Below are 26,075 nucleotides of genomic sequence, written 5' to 3' on the forward strand. Positions count from 1 at the left end.
GGGCCACCAACATGAGTAGCTCTGTAAACACGGCTCAGACCTGCCACTACAGTGTTTCTGTGTGCAGTTTTAATTGTCAGCTCGTCCTGGCAAGTGCACCAACTTGCCAGGCCCAAAACCTTCCTTTTAATACATGTAAGTCACCCCTAGGTAGGGCGAAGGCGGCCCCATGGGCAGGGTGCAGCGTATTTAAAAGGTGGGACGTGTACCGGTGTGTTTTACATGTCCTAATAGTGAAATACTGCTAAATTAATTTTTCACCATTGCAAGGCCTATCTATCCCATACGTTAACATGGGGATTGCCTTGAAATATCTTTTAAATGTCATTTCTCCTTGGGAGCAGATAGAGATCTGGAGTTTGGGGTCTCTGAACTCACAATTTAAAATACATCTTTTGGTGAAGTTGGTTTTTAAATTGTAAGTTTGAAAATGCCACTTTTAGAAAGGGAGGATTTTCCTGCTTAACCATTCTGTGCCTCTGCCTGACTGTGGAATACAAGTCTGGGTCAGGATGACAGTTAGGCTGTTTGTGAATTTACTCTAGACAGTAACACAAAGGCCTGTATATTCTAATGGGGCTTCCTAGGCTAGAGTGTGGGAGACGCTGACTTTTGCATCTGAATAGGGCTGTGCCTGTCCTTACACAAAGCAGTCTCTAACCCCCTCAAGTGTGTCTCAGACCAGGGCAGGAAAAGCAGGGTCTTGTGCACTGCAAAGGCTTTCCTTTGAAGTTTGCTTACTTCAAAGACAGAAATGAGTATAAGTGATGGACCTCTGAAACCACAACTTTAGAATCTTTCTGGGCTGAGGACATTCTGCCAGGAAGAAGAGCTAAATGCTGTAGGAGGGACTGCCACTCTGCCTGTTGCTTTGCTGGCCTGTTGCTTGCTGCTTCTGTCCTGGGAGAGAAAGGATTGGACTTTGCTTTCTACATCCTGCTTCCAAAGGTTCTCCAAGGGCTTAGGCTGAGCTTGCCTCCTGTTAGAAGTCTCAGGGACATCAAAGACTTCAACTACCAGCACCTGGGCTCTCTTGCTGAGAGTCCTGACTCGCAAGTGGTGCCAAATCCAGTTCCTGGGCCCCTGGGAGTGAGTTGTGGTGTAACCAAGAAACCACCAAGTACATTGACTCTAAAGAAGCTTCGTAACTGGTGCTGCTGTCTGACTCCGTGCCGCTGCCTGCACTGGAGCCGTGCCCCCGCGGGGAGCAACGAATACGACCAACGCCTCAGGCCCGATCATTGTCTCCAAAGTCCCGCCACAATGTGAGTCCTCAGTGCTGTGTCCCCGACATTTGGGACACCTGACTCCGACTCTGCCGCAGCACCTGTGGCCCCGTTGTGTGATTGCAACACTGCAAAGTCAACGTCTCGCGCCTTGACCTGCTGGATTGACCAACCTTGCCTGATCATACGGAACCAACGCCTTGCCACCAATGCTGCATCACCTCCCCTGCAACCGTAAGGAACCAACACCTCACCTCTCCTGTCTGGCAGTAAGGAACCAATGCCTCACCTCCCCAGTAGCTGTAAGAAACCAACGCCGCACCGGCTCTCGCTACGCCTCACCTCCCTGACTAAGTGCAACATCTTTGTTTCCTAGTCGTTTTCAAAGGTACTGTGCCTGGGGTCTGTGCAACTCTGTAACCGGCCCGCACTCCCTCGCAAGTGGCGTCAGACTGTTGGTAAATACTCTGTCAAGATGCTGTGATAACACCAGTTGGAGCCATTGTGTTTCTAAGCACTTTACTGAGATTTAGGCCCTCCTTATGACCCTGGTGGTGAGTGATAAAGTGGCCGTAATACCGCCAACAGGCTGGCGGTAACTACCCCCAAATTATGACCATGGCGGTGATAACTCCCATAGGCAGCAAATGTACCACACCAACTGCCAGGGCGGACACAACAATCACCACGGCGGTAGCCGTCAACAGCCAAGCGGAGGACAAAGTACTGCCCCTCATATTAAGACACTACATTCCGCCACGTTTTTCCGGGGCGGTACCAACGCCATCAAGAACCTGGTGGAAACACATCACAGAAGAAAAAACACTCACCATAAGAGACACAGGGAAGAACACCACCACCATGGAACCCGAACTGCAAGTTTTTCCAATGAGCTTCTACGTTATGCTCCACCTGGAGCACCAACAACGAGGAAGACGGTGAGTACAGCCGCCTAGCACACAAGGAAGGGAGGGAAGAAAACGAGAATGACACACACATGCACCACACACACCATACACACAACCAGCTGCGCACGAAAAACAATTTGCACCCAATACACTGCAGAATAATGCAAGGAAAACAGGAATGCACCAAAGTGAATGTATTAATATCAACAGCTAATAAATAATCCAATGGTCCGTGAAACAGATATGTACAAATGCACACAAAGGGACACTGCCAAATCCAATGTTCAAAGGGCCCACATGGCCACAGGGCACAGTCCAAGGCCCAACTTGAATCCTGACTTCATCCGGATAGAACTCTGCAGGGGCATCAGTTTGCAAGTGGGTAGGCCCCAAAGAAGGATGGGGGGCACCTCAGCCGAAGTCGGGGACAAGCCTACTGGTTGTGAAGGGGGCTCCATGCCCAATTTGCTGTCCTGGGAGTGCAAGGCCGCAGTCTCTCAGGTGGGTGACTTGCCCTCTGGTTCTGGAGAGGACCCCGTGCCCAGTTCTCTGTCCTGGGGAGTGCAAGGCCACCATCTCTCAGGTGGGTGACTTGCCCACTTGTTCTGGGGGGGCTCCATGCCCAGTTCTCTGTCCTGGGGAGTGCAAGGCCACAGTCTCTCAGGTGAGTGACTTCCCATTGGTTCTGGAGGTGGCTCCATGCCCATTTCTCCATGCTGGGGAGTGCAAGGCCACAGTCTCTCAGGTGAGTGACTGGCCCACTGGTTCTGGAGGGGGCTCCATGCCCATTTCTCTGTCCTAGGGAGTGCAAGGCCACAGTCTATCAGGTGGGTGACTTGCCCACTGGTTCTGGAGGGGGCTCCATGCCCATTTCTCTGTGCTGGAGAGTGCAAGGCCACAGTCTCTCAGGTGGGTGACTTGCCCAGTGGTTCTGGAGGGGGCTCCATGCCCATTTCTCTGTCCTGGGGAGTGCAAGTCCACAGTCTCTGGAGTTGGTGACTAGTCCACTGGTTCTAGAGGGGGCTCCATGCCCATTTCTCTCTGCTTGGAAGTGCAAGGCCACAGTCTCTGGAGTGGGTGACTTGCCCACTGGTTCTCGATGGGGCCCCTCGTACAGCAGCCCCTGCAGGGTGGCGTACATGGCTTCCGCTGGTGGTGATGACTGCACTGTGGTGGCAGATGGAGGTGCCTCCTGGTTAGCTTCTGGAGGTGGTGATGGGTGCACTGTGGTGGCAGATGGAGGTGCCTCCTGGGCAGCCTCTGCAGGTAGTGATGGCTGCACTTCCTCATCTGGCTGTGGGGGCCCGTGATCACTGCTGGTGGTGGAGGTGTCACCCTGACAGCCTCCGCTGGAGTAGAGGGCTTCGTCCTCTCCATGACATGGGGTGTGGAATACTTACCCTTCCTGGCAGGGGTTGATGGCTTCTTCCTCTCCATTGGCAGGTTGTACGTGTTCCTTAGCCTTCCAGGCAGGAGTTGGGGGCTTCTTCCCCTTCAAAGCAGGAGGTGCAGACTCCTTCCCCTTCTTGGCTGGAGGTGCAGGCCCCTTCTCCTTCTTGTCTGGAGGTGTGGGATCCTTCCCTTTGTTGGCTGGTGGAGTGGGATCCTTCATAGACTTCCCACCACGACTATGTGATGCCACCACTGTCCGCGTGGACTCTCTGGCTGAGGTGCTGGGCTGGGTCATTGTGACCCTGCTCTTAAGGGCAGGACGGGGGGGGAAGGTCAAGTTGGACAAGGAAAAGCTTCTTAGGGACAGTGGGGTGGGAGGAGAGAGGAGGAATGGGAGTGGAGGTTGAAGGAGTGGTTATAGGAGGTGTATGTCTGCTGGATTTGGGTGCAGGTGCATGGGCTGTATGCTGATGTGAGGTGGATGGCTATTGTGTGGGTGAGTGCTTGCATTTGTGTCCTTTGGGAGGACAGACAGGGTGGGAGAGGACACAGGGGACAAGGGCATAGATTTTGTGGAGGTGTCTGCTAGTGAGGTGTGTGTGCTGCTTGGTGTGGTGATGCTGGTGGTGGATGGTGGTGCAGTGCATGCAGGTGTGAGTGTGGATGTGACTGGGAGGGAGGTGGAGGAGGAGGGGGAGACAGTGGAGGCAGTGGATGTTGTTCTGTTTGCAACTGTCTAGTGTTTGCGTGAGTGCTTGTGGGATGACGTGTGGTGCCTGTGTTTGCCTGTGCCACTCTTGGGTGTTGTCTTGTGTGGATGCTCATCAGTATGTGTGAATGGGATGGGTTGGGGTTGAGGAGACTGGGATTGGGAATTGGTAGTTGGAGGGGGGATGGTTGAAACAGGGACAATGGCTGCCCTCAGAGAGGAGGCCAGAGCCTGAATCAATCTCTGTTGGGCCACCAGTCCACCGTGGATGCTTTCCAGGAATGCATTGCATTGCTGCATCTGGGATGCCAGCCCCTGGATGGCATTCATAATGGTTGATTGCCCAACAGAGATGGATCTCAGGAGGTCAATAGCCTCCTCACTCAGGGCATCAGGGCTCACTGGGGCAAGGCCTGAGATGCCTGTGGCGAAGGAGATACCCACCCTCCTGGCGGACATGGGCAACTCGCTAAGGAGCTACTGGGAGGGCAGTGATAGTATGGGGTGGCAGCTGTATCTGCAGCTGGGGTGGTCATAGAGGTGACCGTCACCATCAGGGAGCTCCCATCGGAGGAGGTATCTGAGTCTGTGTTGTCACGTCCTGTTTCCACCGTGGTGCTCCCCTCGCCCTCTGTCCCACTGGTTCCCTTGGCATCAGTGAACACTGCCTCCTAGGTCCTGTGGGATGCAGCTCCCTCTGTTGCTGGTGCCCCTGCTCCTCCACTAGATGATGTTAATGCACACAAGGACAGGATGACGGAACAAAAAAGAGAGGGAGAGAAAAAAAGGAAACACTTGGTCAATGACTGCACCAACACCACAGTTGGCATACACAGCACCCTCACACACAGGGATCAGGCTTAACCACTATGCTTTGCACTGCCAGTGATATGGCTAGATGCTAAGGCAAGATAAGGGCCACACACCGGCAACTGCACCCCTCCTGATACCCACAAAGCCCTGTCTGAAACAGAATTCTAACAAGCTAGGTTACCTGCACTTGCTATACACCCATTACCGTACAGTTGACCCACGCTGCAATGTCTGGCCTAGCATTAGGGGCACCCACTAACTCACATCCACCACCCGGATCCCACCCCACCTGCCAAATTTTAGAATAATAATACCCACTGTACTCACCCCATTGTGGCTGTTGTGATTCCCTCAAGCGCCCATCCAGCTCTGGGTAGGCCTCTGCCAGTATGCGGGACATCGGGGGGGGTCAGGTTCCGACGGGCACCCCTTCCTCGTTGGGAGGCCATCCCGAGCTGAGCCTCTGCAGTCTTCTGTGTGCAGCATCTCAGATCCTCCAACCGTTTCCGACAGTGGGTGCTCCAGCTGCCCACCATAGACCCCCAGGGTCTCCACGTCCTTGGCGATGGCACACCATAATCTCTTCTTTTGATGGCCGCTGACCTGCAGAGGCAATACAGACAGGAGAACACATTAAACAAACAGTACAGCATGTCACAAAATGGCCCACCAATCCTGTTTCCGTCATCATTGGCACACACATCGCACACTGCACACCATGTACACCACCACAAGACATTCCTCCCCACCCCCTGATGACACAATACTTGCACAAACATCTCCATGCATCTTTCTCACATGCATCATGCCCAATGGGTAGTCACCAGTTGGTCTGGAGGCCCATACATCAGTCCGTCCTCGGGTAGGACCCCATCCACCAGTCCCTCCAACTCCTCTGAAGTGAAGGCGGGGGCCCTTTCCCGGTCACACGGGCCATGGTGGGTTCCAGACACAGGTCACAACAGCACATGAAGTGTCAGTGATCTCCTGTTGAAGGTCAGGAAAAAAGTGAGGAATCAGATGGAAAATGGCGGTCACATCCACAGTAGTGTACACCGTCACCGCTGGCACAGATCCCCATTGGCCACTGTACTCCATAGAGGCCCATATTATAAGGAGGAATTGCACGGTGGTGCAAGGCCGCCTTCTGCCACAATGCACAATGTCGGCGGAACTACCTCACTTCCACCTGTCCCTACATACAGGACAGACGGTCGCCCTTTCAGGGGGGGACATCGATCATATTGACATCAACTACGTCACAGATTAGATTGGCACATACCTCGCTATTAACACTGTCCCATAACATAAATGCACCATGTACACTGAAGTTGTGGTTCCATTGTTCCAATTGTGACAGCCTACTCACTTTTGTGTCCCTTAGATACCTACCCCTGCGGATGAATAGGAGGTGGAGACATACCCCCGTGTACAGACCCCTTGTGGACTTGGCTACACTGGAGGATAGGCACATTATCCTCACCTATAGACTGGACAGGGCCACAATCACAGAGCTGCGTGCCCAAATGGAGCCTGACCTGATCTCATCTATCCGTCATCAGACTGGGATCCCCCTCTTGTGCAAGTGCTATCAGTGCTCCATTTCTTTGCAATTGGTTCTTTCCAATTGACAGTGGGCTTGGCCGCAGGAATGTCACAGCCACTGTTCTCAATTATGCTGGCAAGAGTCTTGTCTGCCCTGGTAAAACACACGTGCAGCTACATTTCTTTCCCCCAGGTGGAAGATTTGGCCATTGTGAAAGTTGATTCTATGCAATTGGACATATCCCCAATATTATTGGGGCGATTGACAGGACACATTTTGCATTTGTCCCCCTACCAGAATGAATAGGTGTTCAGGAATCATAAGAGTTTCCACTCACTGAATGTGTAGATGGTGTGCCTGGCGGACCAGTACATCTCCCACATCAATGCTAAGTATCATGGGTCGGTGCATGATGCCTTTGTTCTGAGGAACAGCAGCATCCCAAGTGTGATGGCCCAACTAAAGAGGCACAGGGTGTGGCTAACAGGTGAGCCTTGGTCCACACCCACTGTTTGTTAGTATATGCCTTCAGGTGTTACCCCCATAGGATTTTGTAAGGCTAAATGTGGTCCCTCAATACTTGTAGGTGACTCTGGCTACCCAAACCTATTGTGGCTGCTGACCCCTGAGAGGAATCCCAGGACGGGGCTGAGGAACATTATAATGAGGCAGATGGGTGAACTAGACGGATCATCGAGAGGGCCTTCGGCCTCCTGAATGGCAGGTTCAGGTGCCTCCATCTGACAGGTGGATCCCTGTGCTACTTACGCGAGAAGGTCTTTCAGATAATAGTGGCATTCTGCATGTTGCACAACATGGCCCTCAAACGACATGTAGGAGGAGGAGACTAGAGATGCCCCTGTGGCAGCAGTAGACCCTGAGGACAGTGAGGATGAAGAGGCTGAGGATGAGGACGAGGACAGCAGAATATCAGTTATCCGTCAATACTTCTAATGACACACAGGTGAGACAGAGCAACTGACCATTCCTGTGACTATTGGTGTATTCTGTATGGCTGTAGCGTGATGGAATTAACTTCCTTTGCATCTCAACTTACTGTCACCTATGGCTTGTCATTTTACTGTACTGATGTACTGACTGCAGACAGCTACAGGTCCTTATTTCTATGCTCTGACAGTGTTCAGATCATTTGCACTAGATGTGAATGTTTCCATAAATCCACATTTTCAAAACATAAAACTAGTAGTCTAGTTGTGTTCAAGGGTGTTTATTGTAGTGCTAAGAAAATGAAGGGAAAGTGCAATGGAATGAGGTGATGATGGAGGAAAGTCCAGGGTATTGTTCCAGTCTGTTTGTAGCACAGGTCTAGTGTCACAGTGGCCAAATGAAGGGGAGCAGAGGCAGTTCAAAGTGGACAAGGTGACTGTGTAGGACACAAGGGGGACAATCAGGAGAGTCTCATTTCCTGGCGGTGGTCTTGGCAAGTGTCTCTGACTTCTGTCTGGTCCGCAGGGAACGTTTGCAGGTTGGTTCACCTTATCCAGTGGGAGGGGTGCTGATGGCACGTGGGTCCTGTGGTGGGGCCTCCTGCCCACTAGCTGCAGTGGAAATGGAGGGCTGGTCAATGGACTGGCTAGTGGTAGGGGCCCGCTGCTGTGCTGTTGCCTCCCTCATGATGTTGGCCATGTCTGCCAGCACCCCTGCTATGGAGATCAGGGTGGTGTTAATGGCATGCAAGTCCTCCCTGACCCCTCCTGCAGCCGCCTGTTCTCCTGCACGTTGTCAAGGATCTGGCCCATCGTGTCCTTGGAATGTTGGTAGGCTCCCAGGTTCTCGTAGAGTGCCTCCTGGTGAGTCGGTTCCCTGGTCCTGTCCTCCCCCTTGCACACAGCAGTCCTCCCAGTGTCTCTTATGGCCTGTGCCTCTGTCTCCTGAACGGTGTGCCCATTGCCACTGACCCCAGGGCCCTGATTTTCTTTGGTATGAGGTGTGGACTGGGGTCCCTGTACAGGTGGACACACTGCTGATTGACGTGTCCTGGGGACAGAGGTGTGGGTACGCTCGGTGGGTGCTGTGATGTTGGATACTGATGGGGGATGCTCTGTGGTAAACTGTAAGTGGGCTGGGATGACCGACTGTCCAGTGGTCCATGATGGGCCAGGTTGCTGGTCCAGATCCTGAAGTCCAGAGTTACTGTCATCACTGGGGGCATCTTCTGTTGGGGGACTGAATAGTTGTGGCACCTTCTCTCTATTGACATCAGCTGGGGCACCTGTGGGGATGTAAGTGTTGTATTATGCTGCATGTCTGTGGCATATTGTATATCCCTATCTTCCCCTCAATCGTTGGTGTTGCCCTGCCACCTTTTGCTCGAGTATGGTGATGTATTGTGTGACTGTTAGTTTCCCCATGCTGTGCATGCTTTTGTGATGGGTGTCCATGCAGAGCTGGGAGGGTTGTCCATGCATTAGTGTAGCATGCAGGACTTGGCATTGGGGTTAATCATAAGTGTAGGTGCAGTATGTGGTATGTGGTGGAGTGATGGAAGTGAGTGAGGGGGTGAGATGGCATGCAGGTATGGTGGATGATTAGTAGTACATATGGAGTTACCAGTGTCCAGTCCTCCGACTATTCCAGCGAGTTCCTCAGGATGCAGTAATGCCAAGACTTGCTCCTCCCAGGTTGTGAGCTGTGGGGGAGGAGGTGTGGGTCCACGGCCAGTCCTCTGTATGGCAAGCTGGTGCCTTGCTGCTATGGAACGTACCTTCCGCCACAGGTTGTTCCACCTCTTGCTGATGTCTTCCCTTGTTCTTGGATGTTGTCCCACGGCATTCACCCTGTCCACGATTCTCCGCCATAGCTCCATCTTCCTTGCAATGGATGTCTGCTGGACCTGTGCTCCAAAGAGCTGTGGCTCTACCCTGACAATTTCCTTCACCATGAGCCTTAACTCCTCATCAGTGAAACAGGGGTGCCTTTGTGGGGACATGGGTGTTGTGTGGTGTGTGTTGAGTAATGTGGTGGGGTGTGTGATGTGGGGTGCATGAGGGATATATGGGTGTAAGTGGTATGTGTGTCTAGTTGTCGCAGTGGTCTTGGTGTCAGTCTGGTGGCAATAATTTGTATTCGAAAAGGGTTGTGGGCAATGTGGGTGTGTGTTTTATAGTGCTGTGGGTGTGTGGGTGTGGTGTGTGTATGAGTGTGGTGTGTCTTTTTAGTATTGGCCAATGTGGTGTTGTTTTGTATGTGGGTGTCCATTCTGAGCGCATCGGTATGCACTGCCAATGGTTTACTGCCGTTGACTGTCTGCCGTGGTGATTTGTGGGTCATAATATGATATGCGTTGTTTAGTTGGCGTAACGGTATGGGTGTTGGGACCGCCACTTTTTCACTGACCTTTGGGCTGGCGGATTTGTGTATGTGGCTGTATTGTGTCGGATTGGTGTGTGTGTGTCATAATATGGCAAACGGATATTTGCCACTGCAGCGGTATGTTGCTGCCGTCACCGCGGTGGTAAGCAGGATTTACTGCCAATGTCATAATGAGGGCCTTAGTCTTTAAAAATGTTTTATCTTTGCTTGTATATGTTGAATTTTTGTCATTTTGGTCTTCTTTCACTCAAATAAATATTGGCTATTTTTCTATACTGGTGCGGAGTAGTTTTGTGGTATTCTCACTGTGCTACTGTGTGTGTCTACAAATACCTTACACATCACCTCAGAGATAAGCCTAAATCTCGTTCCTAGCTACCAGGGGGTGGCCATGGGTTATCTTAGCTGTGGCTCCCTTAACCTGACTAAAGTAAGGGTCCCTACTTGGACAGGGTGCAAACCACTGCCAACTAGAGACCCCATTTCTACCACTGGTGATCATCCTTGAGTATTGGGCTTTTATTTGTATTTTACGTATAGTGATTAGTGTACACTACTTCCATATCGGAGACCATTACACCCCAACATACTGGTTTAATTTTTCTCTTTTTGCAGCTTTTGAGTTTCAATCACAATGATGTCTCATTCTGGTGAACCATCAGTTGGAGCTGCAGTGTTTGAGCATGAGAGGTTGGAGACCTATTCAGTGCCTCAGCTCAAAAAGTGCAGCAAGGAGCTCAAATGTCCAATTAAATTCCCCACTAAAAAGGAGGAGCTGCAAAAGGCGCTGAGGGCCTGATTGTCAGCGAAGGAAACTGATGAGCACAAAGGGAGGGGAATGATAGTGTGGAGGGAGAGAAAAAAAACTTGCAGGATAATTTTGTGGAGAATCAGGATCTACCTGGGAGGAAGGCACCTTCCACGGCAAGCGGTAGTGTTTCCTCAAGAGGTCTGAACCCAGAGGAGCTTAAGGACAGGCTGGAGGCTAGGTGACTTCATATGGAGCTGGAGAAGCTCAAGCTGAAGCATGAGATGGAGCTTCAGTTGGAACTAGCCAGGTTCAAAAGGGAGGCAGAGAAAGAGAAAAACACCATGGAGAAGGAGACAATCACCATAGAGAAAGAATATCACCATAGAGGAGAAGAAAATGCTTTTAGCTCAAGAGCTGAGAGCAGTGATTCAGGACTTACGTGGTGGTGCTGCGGATGCACAGGGTCCCTAAGAGAGAGTTGAGGGCAGGCCTCTGGAAGTATTTCTGGATGGATATTAGTAATGTATAAGACAATAATTGTCCTCAATGATTAATTGATGTTTTCATGTGAGATATATTTCTATATACATATCTATCCCCTCTGTATATTTATCAAGGTGCACCGCTCTAATGTAGGCAACATGCCCACAGATAGGACTTCTTCACCTACGTAGGACTTCCTCACCTACACAGGAAGGATACCTTCATAGAGCAGAAGGACATCATCACTAGACATCGCCACACCTCCAGGACTCCTCTGAAAAAGATGTATGAACATGAACTCTCCAATCCGAGATATAAGTCAAGATCCTCGCTCAAATCATAGCAAACAATATAAGACACTCCAAGGAACAGTGGAGAAAAGAACCAAAGTTACGTTGTCTATACCTACTCGCTTTCAAACGTTTATAAGTAAATCACCCTATTTTAAGTTCCTAGTGCGATTGGCCACAGGCCTTAAAAGTTTAGCCCACCAGTTGAAAGGTAGTAGCAACTTATCTCATCCACACATATCAATTGTAACAGAACCTTTGACTTGCTTATCATCATCTATTGTGGTGCCTCTGCAGGAGATATCCTCTGAAGGGGCATTCACAAAGCTTGGCAACTGCCATCTATGAGATAGCCTTGAGATGGTACTAGACATTGTCAGAATCATGGAGGCCTCAACCATGAATAACATTCTTCATCCTTTGGTGTTATGGTCCATGAATGTTAACAGCCTAAAATCTTTCAGCAAAAGAAATCTCTTACCCACATACCGCATGGGAAACCAGACATAACACTCCTTTAGGCAACTCATCTTACCTCGGAAATGAGAGCTGAGCTCAAAACAGATTGGGTGGGAAGGGGTACACCCTCAGACTCAGCAGGATTGTGCAAACCAGACCATATCTCCAAAGCATCACAAGCACTCTGCACGAAGAGTGGGGTAGCCATACTCGGACACAAACAAATACAAGGATGAGTGGGTGTGATCTGGGCAGATCCTGATGGAAGATATGTAATTGCAAAACTCTCCGTTTAGAACCACAATCTCATATTCAGTCCATGTACTGAACACTAATAAACTGTTATTTTGCCAAGCTCAACTGATTCATTACAGAATTCAGTCATACTCCACATTTAGTGAATGGGGAGTGGAAGGTTACGATTGCCCAATTTTTGATAAAGTCTGGAAAATCAAAGACTTCTTCACCTTAGATGAACATTCCTTAGAGTCACCACATATTTTATGGGCCTATGAAAAGCTTACTGAGGTGCATAATGATTGAGAAAGCTGTGCAACACAGGAAGAATCTTAAGGAACAAAAATAAATTGTGGAGTATAAAGTTATAAACCTACAACAGCAATACAGGCATCTGCATTAAGAAGAAACTCTCGGATTGCTAAGTATAAATTAAATGCTCATTACTCCCTTGAAGCAGAAAATGTTTTACAACTCCTTTGACATGAACATTATGAAAAAGTAGAGAAGTCAGGCAGACTACTAGAAATGCAGTTAAAATAGGGGTTGGCATTCACAACCATACGAACAATACTTAACTCTGATGGCATGCTACTGACAGATCCTATGAAAAGGTGAAAAGCCTCGGGACATGATAAGATCCCATGGAAGTTATATTTATCTGAACCCACTGTATGGCTCACCTATATAAATATATTATCAAATGCCATAATTGCAGATGAGGAAATTCCTGAATCTTCAAAGGGACGGAAATTGTCCTCATACATACAAAGGAGAGTACTGATAACCCGCAGAATGCAGGCCTGTAAGTTTGATTGACAACCTGCAGAAAGTTTTCTGCAAGCACGTTTTATCTAAATTGAATGATTGAAAAAAACATCCTGACTGTGTTACAGGCAGGATTTTTGGCAAATGTAACTGTGCTTGACTAGCTTCCAAACATTACACTGGAAATATATAATCCTTAAGCAGGATCATCTCTATGTAGTTTTCGTTGACATGATGGCTGCTTTTACTTTAGCTCCTACGACTCTACTCTGGGAAGTGCTAAAGAACTACGGCATTCCAAAGCATTTATTGCGAACTTTAATGAAACTTTACACAACAACCCATGCCAGATTAAGATGAAGGGAAATCACAGGGAGATCAAAGAAGGATTCCTATAAACAAGGGTGTCGAACAGGAGTGCGTTTTGGCTGCCCCCCTTATTTAATATTTACATCAACGGGAAGGTGGACTGGTTGAATAAGTGTCAAAATAACACTCCCAAATCAGGGACTTTATCTATCCCTGCCTTAATGTTCACTGATGTGACCCTGGCTAATATCAAGAGCATCTATGGGGTTGCAAGCATTGCTAGATCAATTTTCATACTTTTGCTCCTGTCAAGGTCTTGATATTAAAGCAGTGAAACTAAATATATGGTTTTGAACCCCATTGTTCTTACAAAGGAAGGATGATGGTTGAGGGACTTTCTTTGGAGAGAGTGAAGAGTTTTGACCACTTAGAGTAAAGCTTGCTGACACTCTGTCTTGGGATCCATAAATAGACAAAAGCAAGATATTACAACATACATCAATGCTAGTAATCAAAAGGTAAAAACCTACATCATGCAGGCAAATAATTTATCCTGTCCTGTAGATTTATAGGGCAAAGGCACTAGGAAGGGCTTTATGGGGGCTGCAATATGGGGTTACAGGAACATGATGTCTCTAAAAGTGTTTGAAAAATATTTTATAGAATCATGTTTTAATCTTCCCGATAGCGTCCAACTGTTTCCACTACGCTTGAACCAGCCTTACACATGGTCGACCCTATGGCCAATCTTAGACCACTGTAGTACTGGATAAGGATTTGGTCTGTAAATAAACTTTAATGACATTGAACTTCTTTCAGGGATCTCATTTGCCTGGACAAACATTGCTCTACCCCTCGACTCAGGTTTATTAGAGCATGGTTATTGAGGTTCTACCTTATGGGAAAACCCAGTAATCATAAAGGGAAGCTTTAGGCTAAGGATGAAGATCTGTTACTGACAGTATGTTAGGGAGAAAACCTGTACTGAACAGAGAGCTGGAGGGCTAACTGACAAATCTTCATTTTACAAATGCACTCCAGAATTTGATCCTATATGATTAGAACTGTACCATATAATGCAAAAAAAATGCACATAAAATTTGGAATAGGTATTTTGCCAGTCAATTCCTTCTCTGCAAAATTGTCCAAATAAAAAGTGGCAAAGGAGATCTGCCCAGTTTGTTTCACATCAAAGGAAACTGAAAATAATTTATTCTTCTTCATCTGCCAAGCTCATCGTGCCCTTAGGAAAAAATGCAATATTGCTATATATGGTTTAATGAGCGTAAAACACATTTGAGAGGCAATTAGACTTTTGAAAACAGATAACTGGGAAAAGATTGTTTTTATTAATTGTCAAAAATGTTAATGTGGGCTTGGTCAGTGTGTGTGTGTGTATAAGAAAATCTTAAGTTGAAGCACTGTACTTTGCTTCTAGGTTCTAGTGGGCATTTTGGATTGCATATGATAATGTGTTTTAGTTTTACCATTTTTAAAAGTTATTTACATTTTAAAATCAGGATCTTTGATCTTGAAGTACATTCAATGCACTTTAACAGTACCTTTTAATTTACAATTTTATTAAACGATTTTTATGATTGTATAAATTGTTGAATGTTTTATCGGGAAATACCCGAAAATAAACTATTTGTGATGTTGACAGATTCAATGCACATAACAAATGTATGCCACTTATTACATAGAATTGTTTTAATCATAAGCACCAAATGATACAACCCAAGAAGAGGAAATCTTCTAAAGGCTTTGACTATCAAAACTCTCAACAGATCTATGACTGGGAATGGACAAGCCTATTAGATAGGAAGCTGTCACCAAGGCCGTATAAGACATGAAAAGCCCCAACTGAGGACAACTTCTTGTTCAGCTTTTACAAGATCACAGCAGCCTCGACGATGCTGCTGCTGACCCATGTCTACAAAGAGACGCTAGAGGCAGGGTAACTGAGACTGGAATTTAATCAAGCATATGTCTCCCTTATCCCAAAACATGGGAGAGACCCACTCAACTATAGACCTACATCGCTCTTAAATTGCTATATAAACGTTTGGTGGAAATTATGTCCAACAAGCTAAAGAGGGTACTACCTTGCATTATACAGAAAAAAAACAACTGGGATTCATCCCAGGCAGGTCTTTCTGGAAACATCTCAGAGCACTATTGCACTTGATGTGGCAAACCAGATGCAGCAAAGAAGAAACTGTGGCCCTCTCCCTTGAAGCAGAAAAAGCCTTTTACTGAATGGAGTAGAACTACTTCTTCGGAGTGATGTTTAGCATCGGAATTGGAAAACCACTTATAAACATGGTCCATATCCTGTACAAGATACCCTCACTCAGGTCAACAATAGCAGCTTTCTCTCTAGGACTATTCTGATGAAAAGAGGGACAAGAAAGGGGAACCCCCTTTGGCCACCTTTGTCCCTAGTTGCCTTAGAACCAATCACCATAGCCATTAGGGTAATATAAAATAGAAGGAATAAGATCAGCAGCTGGGGAACTGAAGGTCATGCTCAATTCAGACAACATCTTGATAACTCTGACGTCCGCAGACTCCTCCGTCCGGGAGCTTATTTCCATAATTTCATCATTTTCAAATTGCTCATTCTATAAAATAAACTGAACAAAATGTGGCTTCATATCAATGTCTACTACTATTACTGAGGGAACTCTGAGGAAGTGAATATTCCTTCAAATGGGACCTATTTAAATTGAAATACCTTGGCATACTGGTTAATAGCGACATAAAACACATGGTACAAGATAATATGTCAATAGTAATGGACCAAATGCAAGGGGATTTAGCAAAATGGAAACAGCTATAACTATGATTGTGAGTCAGGGCCCAAATGTTGAAAAGAGTAGTTTTTCACGGTTAAATTTTCTCTTTGGGAGCTTGCCTCCACTCATTCCATGCACTTAGCTAAAATTCATAGAGGCACAGTTAAATATGCGATGGAGACAGATGCCGGCCTGCAAATGTCAATACTCTACATCAATAGGAGATCAGGAGGACTATGGCTTCCTGAGATAGAGGACTACTATGAAGCACATCAGTTATTGCAACTCCAATACTATTTTCATCCTGAGCTGGAAATGTCAGATGGCTACTGACAGAGAGTTATCTTCAAAATAATGCTAAGGTTCCTAGCATTCTGTATAGAAAGTTTACTGACACCAAAAGACCAACAAAATCAGATGCTGCTGTGTACATTCCATGCTTGGAAGTCACTTCAACACTCTCTTAAACAGCACCAACATGGGTTTCTCCATATGGATGTCCCCCAAGTGCACAATGCTGAATTAGGTATTAACAATTCACCCTTTTTCTGGATGGGCTGGTACTCGTAAGGATCAAGTCACAAACAGTTAGGAGCACACCTGCCTAACATCCCAGTAAATGATCAGCCCCATTGCATCATGATAAATGTAGTTTCCTCAAAAAACGAACTCCATTAATTTTAAATATTTCACCTCTAAATAGGTGCAGCCTTTGCTGTGCATCTCTGGACACATATATGTGTTTCTGGGTTAATCCCTTCTTCAGCAGAGAACAAATAAAGCACATTTGCGGGGTGCTGGAAATGCTGCCATTAATCATCCGGTTTCAATACCTCTTCACTGGCATGCCGGTGCCTGCTCCAGAGCTCGTCAGCCCAGTGGCTCAAGGGAGCCTTTTTAAAGTCACAAACAGTTAGGAGCACACCTGCCTAACATCCCAGCAAATGATCAGCCCCATTGCATCATGATAAATGTAGTTTCCTCAAAAAACGAACTTCATTAATTTTAAATATTTCACCTCTAAATAGGTGCAGCCTTTGCTGTGCATCTCTGGACACATATATGTGTTTCTGGGTTAATCCCTTCTTCAGCAGAGAACAAATAAAGCACATTTGCGGGGTGCTGGAAATGCTGCCATTAATCATCCGGTTTCAATACCTCTTCACTGGCATGCCGGTGCCTGCTCCAGAGCTCGTCAGCCCAGTGGCTCAAGGGAGCCTTTTTAAAGTCACAAACAGTTAGGAGCACACCTGCCTAACATCCCAGCAAATGATCAGCCCCATTGCATCATGATAAATGTAGTTTCCTCAAAAAACGAACTCCATTAATTTTAAATATTTCACCTCTAAATAGGTGCAGCCTTTGCTGTGCATCTCTGGACACATATATGTGTTTCCTGGGTTAATCCCTTCTTCAGCAGAGAACAAATAAAGCACATTTGCGGGGTGCTGGAATGCCAGTGAAGAGGTATTGAAACCGGATGATTAATGGCAGCATTTCCAGCACCCCGCAAATGTGCTTTATTTGTTCTCTGCTGAAGAAGGGATTAACCCAGAAACACATATATGTGTCCAGAGATGCACAGCAAAGGCTGCACCTATTTAGAGGTGAAATATTTAAAATTAACGGAGTTCGTTTTTTGAGGAAACTACATTTATCATGATGCAATGGGGCTGATCTTTTGCTGGGATGTTACGCAGGTGTGCTCCAAACTGTTTGTGACTTTAAAAAGGCTCCCTTGAGCCACTGGGCTGACGAGCTCTGGAGCAGGCAACGGCATGCCAGTGAAGAGGTATTGAAACCGGATGATTAATGGCAGCATTTCCAGCACCCCGCAAATGTGCTTTATTTGTTCTCTGCTGAAGAAGGGATTAACCCAGAAACACATATATGTGTCCAGAGATGCACAGCAAAGGCTGCACCTATTTAGAGGTGAAATATTTAAAATTAACGGAGTTCGTTTTTTGAGGAAACTACATTTATCATGATGCAATGGGGCTGATCTTTTGCTGGGATGTTAGGCAGGTGTGCTCCAAACTGTTTGTGACTCTTAAGGATCAAGACTATGTGTAACTTGATATCTGAAGGCATATGGAAAACATTCCTAAATCTGCAAGAGGGGCTTGAAGTAAAACACCAATGTGGGTTTACCTGGTTGACGAGCTACCTAAAGAAAAACACAGGGCAAACACCACAAGAGCTTGGGACCTCTTTTATTCATAAACATCTTATTAAATGGCAAACTGATAAAAAGCTAATCTATGGAATATATAGCTTAATCATTGAGCAGCTTCATTAAAAACCCACATGATTACATCTGAAACAGATCTTGTCACTATTAATTTAAAAAGTCGTATACGTAGGAAGACTGGTACACCTTTTAAACACCCATGATAGAGGGTTGAGAGAGGCCAGGCAGACATCCAGTTGTAGCATATGACCCTCTGGAGTTAGCCTTGCTTCAAGACATGAGATTAATACACATTGCAAAAGATGCTTGGGCTCAGCACTGGCGACAGCTAAAATATGTACATTGTGTAAATGGACACTGCTGACCGTACTGGAAAGTTATGAATTGATTGCTGCATTAGCTGCCTTTGAAAAAACAATCTATAGGTTTTATGATCAAGCACCCTAATTTGAGGAAGTCTGGATCCCTTTCCTTGACAGCCTTTCCTGATCCTGTATCCTCATAGCGTGTTTTTGAGCTGGCATCTAACGTGACTGGATAGCTGTATAAAGAAAGTGATACCAAGATTACTATGGCTTTATAAATACTTCTACCTGGGGTACTTTAGTTGAGATAACTGTGTTTACTTATGACTGATTTTAGATCTAGAACGGATGGGCTGACCACTGTTTCCCAGCTATGAGGAAACTCAACCTGACCCTTAGCCATACTGGTTAGTAATGTTGATAATCTTGGCCAGGTAGAACTAATCTGAATAAAGACTGTGACAGTATACTGGATACATTGGCAAAAAGACCAGACACTCTCTCTCTCTCTCTCTCTATATATATATTTATATACATACATCTCTTTTTTCTAGTTTCATAAAATGTAATCTTTACCATTACGTGAAATACTACGATAATGTTATGTTTATTGATACAACTCTGATTGTAAAAGGGTGTTACAACGAAACTGTAAGAAAAATATTCCAACCAATCATATGAATTACTGTCAACTGCCCTGCCACCACAGCTCTGGCAGCATCTCTGCGCTGCATGTATCTGGCATTGATGGCAGCTCATAGAACTTCCTCCACTACTCATGAGACACGGTACCCACAGTTTAATTGTCAATTCTGGAGGCATGCCGTGCCTTAAAGACAATATTGTGATTTAAACAAGCCAAAACAAAACGCAGCAACTTAAAAACTCTCAAGGATGTCCTGACTGTCTGTTCACTATCTGCGCCACTGCCATGTCGTCCACTCTGAAAGCCACTTTTTTTTCTTACAATGCTTGCTCTAAGGCATCAATGTCACCAGCAGAGGAAAAAAATCAAAAAATTAAATACTCCTACTTTCCTTCAGCCAAGACTCTATCCACTGTTCATCACACCACCTGCCCTGACTAAAACGCCTACATTCAGCTGCATTTCAAAATATTTCAATACTCTATTCTGCTTTATCTCCCAAGTTCTAAAAGGACCTGGCATTGAAATGTTTCAGGAAAACTGTCCAAATTCTCAGATCAGTCATAACTCTTGCTAACAACTTCTCCCTGTGATGAAGAAGAAACATTTTCACCACCAAAAATCCAAGCCCCCTACAACACCTCCGGATATGCAAAATAACAAGCAAAATTGAGGTGTCATAGCAGCACTTGTGTGGATTGTGCCTTCACTTCATTTCCATTCCAAATATCCTGTAAAAATGTAAGCATCACTAACCTTTTTCTTCCTATGCAACCTAGCCTCCATCTCACAGAATCCAATTGGATGACTGTAAGCTTGCTGTCATTGGACCAACTGATTTTTCAGGTGCAAAATGCATCCCCAACTCTCTGAAACACATTTAAAATCTTCTGACAAACCTGATCCTGTGAACCAATGAAGACAAAATCACATTAATAATGCCTTTCTAAACTAGAAACATTTACAAAACAGAATGACCATAGTAAAAACATACTGAACTGTTCAAACTATGAGCATGAACTGAAACACCCCACTTGGCCCTGAAGGTACATACCTAGCAGCTCATACCCATTTGGATGTACTGGCAGAAATCGTAAAGCTAATTTTATATCACTCTCAGCCATGTAGGCCCTGAGCCCTGCTGACCTCACCAGCATTATGGCTGCAGTGAAGCATAATGCACCAAAGTCAATTCTACCATTATAAAGTCATTTTTTGGCTACTCTCCCAGGCACACTTAGGCCCTCGTTATGAGTTTGGCGGGAAACACCCCTGACCGCCGTGCTGGCGACCGCCAAAAGACCGGCAGTGTCAGCAGAATGCAGTCCGCTGTATTATGAGTACAAAGAGCCAGCGGCCAAAAATCTGCCTATCCTCACACACTGCCAGGGCCTCCGATGGCAGAAAGGTGGGACTCAGCAACTCCTCACCACCACACCATCAAAAATCTACCCACAAAATTATGATACACAAATCAGCCCCACGATTATTCAACGGCGGTACAGACAGTAATGGCACCCACCAGCAACAGCCGTATGCTTTGGGTACTTCAAAAGCCCCTCACCTGAGACACATATACACACACTACACACACCCACACACCACTATAATACACACACACACATCCCACTATCCTTTGCAACATCAATTGCACCATAGCTATTGCCATGAACACCATGCACACACTCTACAAACCTATTACCCAAGCCACACACACGCACACAAAACTACACAACCACTACACGCCCACAACCAGGACCCACATGTACACACACACACCACACCACCCCCACCAACTCACCCTCACAACACCACGCACAACACACACCATGGCACCCCCTAAGAACCCCTGCTTCACTGACAGGGAGCTAAGAACCATGGTGGATGAAATACTCATGGTCGAGCCGCAACTGTCTGGGGCACGGGTACAGCAGATGTCCATCTACAGGAAGATGGAGCTATGGCAGAGGATTGTCAACAAGGTGAACACAGTGGGAAACCATCCACGCACAAGGGATGACATCAAGAAGAGGTGAAACGACCTGGGGGGGAAGGTAAGTTCCATGGCATCACAACATCAAATTGCAGTACAGAAGACTGGTGGCGTCCCCACCCTCCACCTCCCAAATACAATGACTGGGAGGAGAAGGTCCTGGCTCTCCTGCACCCGGGGAGCCTAACTGGACTCACTGGAGGACTGGACTCGGGTAAGTCATATATTCTCCCCTACCATGTATCCCACCTGTAATGCATGTCTCGCCCTACCTCTCTCACTATCACTAAACATCCTATCCCATACACATCCAACGTCCCAAATACAACAGTACCCAGAATCCTTGCATGCCCACAACACCCCAAATTTCTGTGAGCACAATCACCAACTCCTGCATGTAATGGATGGTGCACTAAATCACCCACAAGCACCATCAATGCCTTAACTAAAAATGCATCACACCTATCTCGAAGGGCCCCTGCATGCAAGTGACTTGGAATGGAAGCACAACAAACAGGTGGCTAGAGCTGCAAGGGATATGGCAATGACAGCATAGGGGGCAGAAAACATGAGAAAAATACAACAATGGCAAAAACTACGAAACAAACATATATAAAATTACCACAATGCACAACACATTGCAGGAAACCAAATTCTCATTTATGTAACACACAGGTACCACAGTCCATGCAACCCGGCCTGAGATGGCAAGAAGTGCAAGTCCCCCACCAGAAGAAGAAGGCCCCAGTGAGGAGAGTGCATCTGCATGTCCGGACCAAGAGGAATACCCTGGCCCATCCCACAGCCCTGGGCAGCCAGCCTCCAGAAACCCCACCCAGGGCACTACTCAGACTTGTGTAAATGCACATTTTCATAAATATGAATGTAGAGTGGCAGATGAAAACTGAACTTAACAACACTAAGTGGCAGATGAAAACTGAACTTAACATCACCCACCATAGTGTCTAGGAATGTCAACCTGCCAGGATAACTGTCAGCCCTTGCCCACCACAAGTGTCACAGCCATGAAAACTTTCCAGATGAGCTACAGACAACACCCCGTCAGAGGTATGTTGAGAAAAAAAACATCAAAGTTTCACACAGGTAATGATGATGTGTAAAACTACTGTGACCACTCTGTTCAACACTCAGCAGAAGGCCAAAAGTGGATCCCCAAACATCCACACATACACTTACTCCTGGCCACACAGCACTGTGGAGGTACAGTCTCCATCTGCCACTGACATCCATCCCAGTCTAGCTAATATCACCGTGCAACATGTACCTGAGAGTCATTGGAAGTAGAGCTGCATTAGCTGGGTCCTGGAGTCAACTTCACCCCCCTCATCCTCTCCATCACTGTCATCCATCCCCTGAGATCCTACGGGTGGCAGTCCGGCATCTTCCTCTTCCAGTAGTGGAACGTTTCCTCAGAGCCTAATTAAGGAGCATGCAGCAGGCCACTACAATCTGACACACCTTGTCAGGGGCACAGCACAGCGATCCACCGGACATGTGCAGGCAGCAGAATCTGGCCTTCAGGAGCCCAATGGTCTACTCAATCACCCTTTTTGTGCGACAATGGGCATCATTTTACCGGTTTTCTGCATCTGTCCTTGGATTTTTCACAGGTGTCAGGAGCCACGGCATGTTTGTATATCCTGAATCACCTGGGAAGAGGGGTAAAAGTTAGTCCAAAACACACTTTACTGCAATGCAAACAAGCTGACAGTCATGTATGACTGGAAATCTGTGTCACACACACCCACCAATTAGCCAGGCTCTCCCACGCCCCTGTAGTTGTGTCATCATGTGTGGCACACTGATGTTCCTCAGTATGTAGGCATCGTTGACAGATCCAGGGAATCGTGCATCCACCTGTTAGATATATTGATCTGCAAGACAGACCAACTGCACATTAAGGGGGTTATTCTAACTTTGGAGGAGTGTTAATCCGTCCCAAAAGTGACGGTAAAGTGACGGATATACCACCAGCCGTATTACGAGTTCCATAGGATATAATGGACTCGTAATACGGCTGGTGGTAAATCCGTCACTTTTCCGTCACTTTTGGGACGGATTAACACCTCCTCCAAAGTTAGAATAACCCCCTAAGTGAGTTGTAGTTTTTGTGATTCCTGTACACCTGTTCATAGGCTCTGGGGAAATTAGGGGTATGTGGGTGCTATCTACTGCACTAATCACATGTGGTATGTTGGCAATGCTATAATAATTTGACTTGATAGTAGTGAGATCAGGGCTTTGGGGGCACTGGATGTAACTCTGCATGTGTTGTAAGAAGCCAAGCAAGAAATTAGTTAGGATGCTGGTGAACATTGGCTGTGACAACCCGGATGCCATGCCCACTGTCACATGAAATTAACCAGTTGCAAAGAAATGTAGGACTGATAGTACCTGCAATGTTGGAGGGATATCATAGTGGTTTCTTATTGCAGGCATGAGATCAGACTCCAATTGGGCACACAACTCACGAATTGTGTAACGGTTCAGGCGATAATTCAATCAATCAATCTGGTGTTTATTAAGCTACTACTCACCCACAAAGGATCTCAAGGCGCTGCGGGAGGGCGTGCAACACCCATCAGTGAGGTGGTTCTTCGAAAAGCCATGTCTTCAGCTCCTTCGTGAAGTTGAGGAGGGAGGTAGTTCATCTGAGGTGCAGCAGAAGGGCGTTCCAGGCTGTGACTGTGAGGTGGGAGAAAGAGCATCCCCCTGTTCTAGTTTTCTGGATGCGGGGTACTTCTGCGAGAGAGAGCTGGCCTGAGCGTAGGGTCCTGTGGGGTACGTGGAAGTTGAGTCGCCTGTTCAGATAGGCTAGTCTGGTGTTGTGGAGGGCTTTGTGTGCATAGGTGAGGATCTTGAAGGTGATTCTTTTCTCTATGGGAAGCCAGTGAAGTGTATGCAGGTGTTGAGAGATGTGACAGTGTTGAGGAAGGTCGAGGACCAGTCTGGAGGCGGCGTTCTGGATGTTCTGTAATTTACAGGTGAATTTATAGTTGATCCCAGCGTACAGCGTGTTGCCGTAGTCCAGTCTGCTGGTAATGAGGGTGTGTGTGCCGGTTTTTCTGTGTTCGAGGGGCATCCATTTGAATACTCTTGCATAGGAGGCAGAGGGTGCGGAAGCAGGTGGATGTGACTGAGTTGATTTGGCGGTTCATTTTGAGTTTGGAGTCTAGGATGATCCCGAGGTTACTTGCTTAGTTTGTGGAGGTGGGCGGGCATCCGAGGGTTGGTGGCCACCAGGAGTCGTTCCACACGTTGTGTTGAGGGCCATTGATGAGTACTTCTGTCTTGTTCACGTTGAGTTGAAGGCATCTGTTTTTCATCCAGTTGGCGACTGCTCCCATGCCTTCGCAGAAATTGTGTCTGGCTGTGTTGGGTTCGTTGGATAGGGAGAGGATGAGTTGGGTGTCGTTGGTGTAGGAGACAATGTTGATTCCGTGGCTTCTGACGATGTCGGCAAGCAGAGCCATGTAGACATTAAACAGCTTGGAGCTGAGGGAGGACCCCTGGGGAACTCTGCAGGTGGTAGGTGTTGGGTCTGAGAAGAAGGGGGCGTCTCACTCGTTGAGCTCTGCTTGAGAGGAAGGATTGGATCCAGTTGAGAGCCTTGTCTCTGATGCCAGCTTCGTGAAGTCTGCGTATCAGGGTGTGGTGGGAGACTGTGTTGAAAGCCACTGAGAGGTCTAGCAGGATGAGTGCCGCCATTTCTCCCATGTCCAGAAGGGAGCTGATGTCATCTGCTGTGGCCAGGAAGGCCGTTTTGGTGCTATGTTTTTTTCTAAATCCAGATTGGGAGGCGTCAAGGATGATGTAGTCTTCGATAAAAGTGACGAGTTGGCTGCTTTCTCGATGACTTTCACTGTAAATGGGAGCAGGGAGATGGGCATGAAATTCTTGATGTCGGTGGGGTCTGCCGAGGGTTTTTTGAGGAGTGGGTTGATCTCCGTGTGCTTATAGTCATCTAGGAAAGAGGTGTCAACTAGGGAGCGGTTGATGGTGAATCAGAGCTTGGAGGTGATGATGTCAGCGACTCTGTTGAAGATGTGGTGGGGCATGGGTCCGTGGGGACACCGGAGCATGGACTTCATTGTCTTCAGTGTATCTTCTGTGGTGAGGGGGGTCCAGTTGGTGATCGTTGCTTTGTTGGTGTCGGGTTCCGGTGGAGGGGGTTCTGCGCCTAGGTTGTCCTTGTTGAAACTGTCATATATGATCTTGATTTTTTGGTGGAAGTAAGTGTTGAGTCTGTCGCAGAGGTCCTGTGAGGGTGGGATGTCTGTTGTTTCACTGTTGGGTTGGGCGAACTCCTTAATGATGCTGAAGAGTTCCTTGTTGTTGTGTGCGTGTGAGGAGATTCTGTCTTGTATTGCTTTTGTTTTGGTGCTTCTGATGAGTTGGTGGTGGGCGGTGGTGGCGGCTCTGAAGTTGCTTTGGGCTTCTGTGGATTTGGTGTTTCTCTAGATCTTCTTGAGGCGTCAGCAAGTGCCTCTGGAGTCTCTGAGTTCTGCGGTGAACCAGCTGGCTTTCTTAGTGCGCGTGCTGTTGCTAATTTTGAGGGGGGCTATGGTGTTGGTGCAGTCGGTGATCCATTTATGAAAGGTGCGTGCTGTGGTGTTCGGGTCATTGTTGTGTGTGATGGAGGGAGTAGAGTTGGCGAGGTTGGCGGTGAGCTGGTCATCGGTGATTCTTGCCCAGCTTCTGCGAGATGGTTGGTGCTGGGTTCTGAGGATGGTGGGTGCATTGAAGGTGAAATGGATGCATCAGTGGTCTGTCCATGGAAGTTCGGAGGTATGGCTGAAGGTGACGGAGGTTTCTGTTGTGAAGATGGGGTCCAGGGTGTGTCCTGCTGAGTGTGTTGGTTCTGTCACGATCTGTCGGAGCCCTATGCTGTGGAGGT

General features: G+C 47.1%; 1 long non-coding RNA gene across 1 annotated transcript in view; it reads left to right on the top strand.

Annotated features, from left to right (window-relative positions):
• Positions 1-17,791: 17,791 nt before the first annotated feature.
• LOC138297381 (uncharacterized) overlaps positions 17,792-26,075 on the top strand; it is a 35,967-nt gene continuing 27,683 nt past the window's right edge. The window contains exon 1 of the long non-coding RNA XR_011204069.1: positions 17,792-17,814. This is a non-coding gene — a long non-coding RNA (uncharacterized lncRNA). The remainder of the gene's footprint in view (positions 17,815-26,075) is intronic.

Source organism: Pleurodeles waltl, chromosome 5 (assembly GCF_031143425.1).
Source record: "Pleurodeles waltl isolate 20211129_DDA chromosome 5, aPleWal1.hap1.20221129, whole genome shotgun sequence".
NCBI lineage: Eukaryota > Metazoa > Chordata > Amphibia > Caudata > Salamandridae > Pleurodeles > Pleurodeles waltl.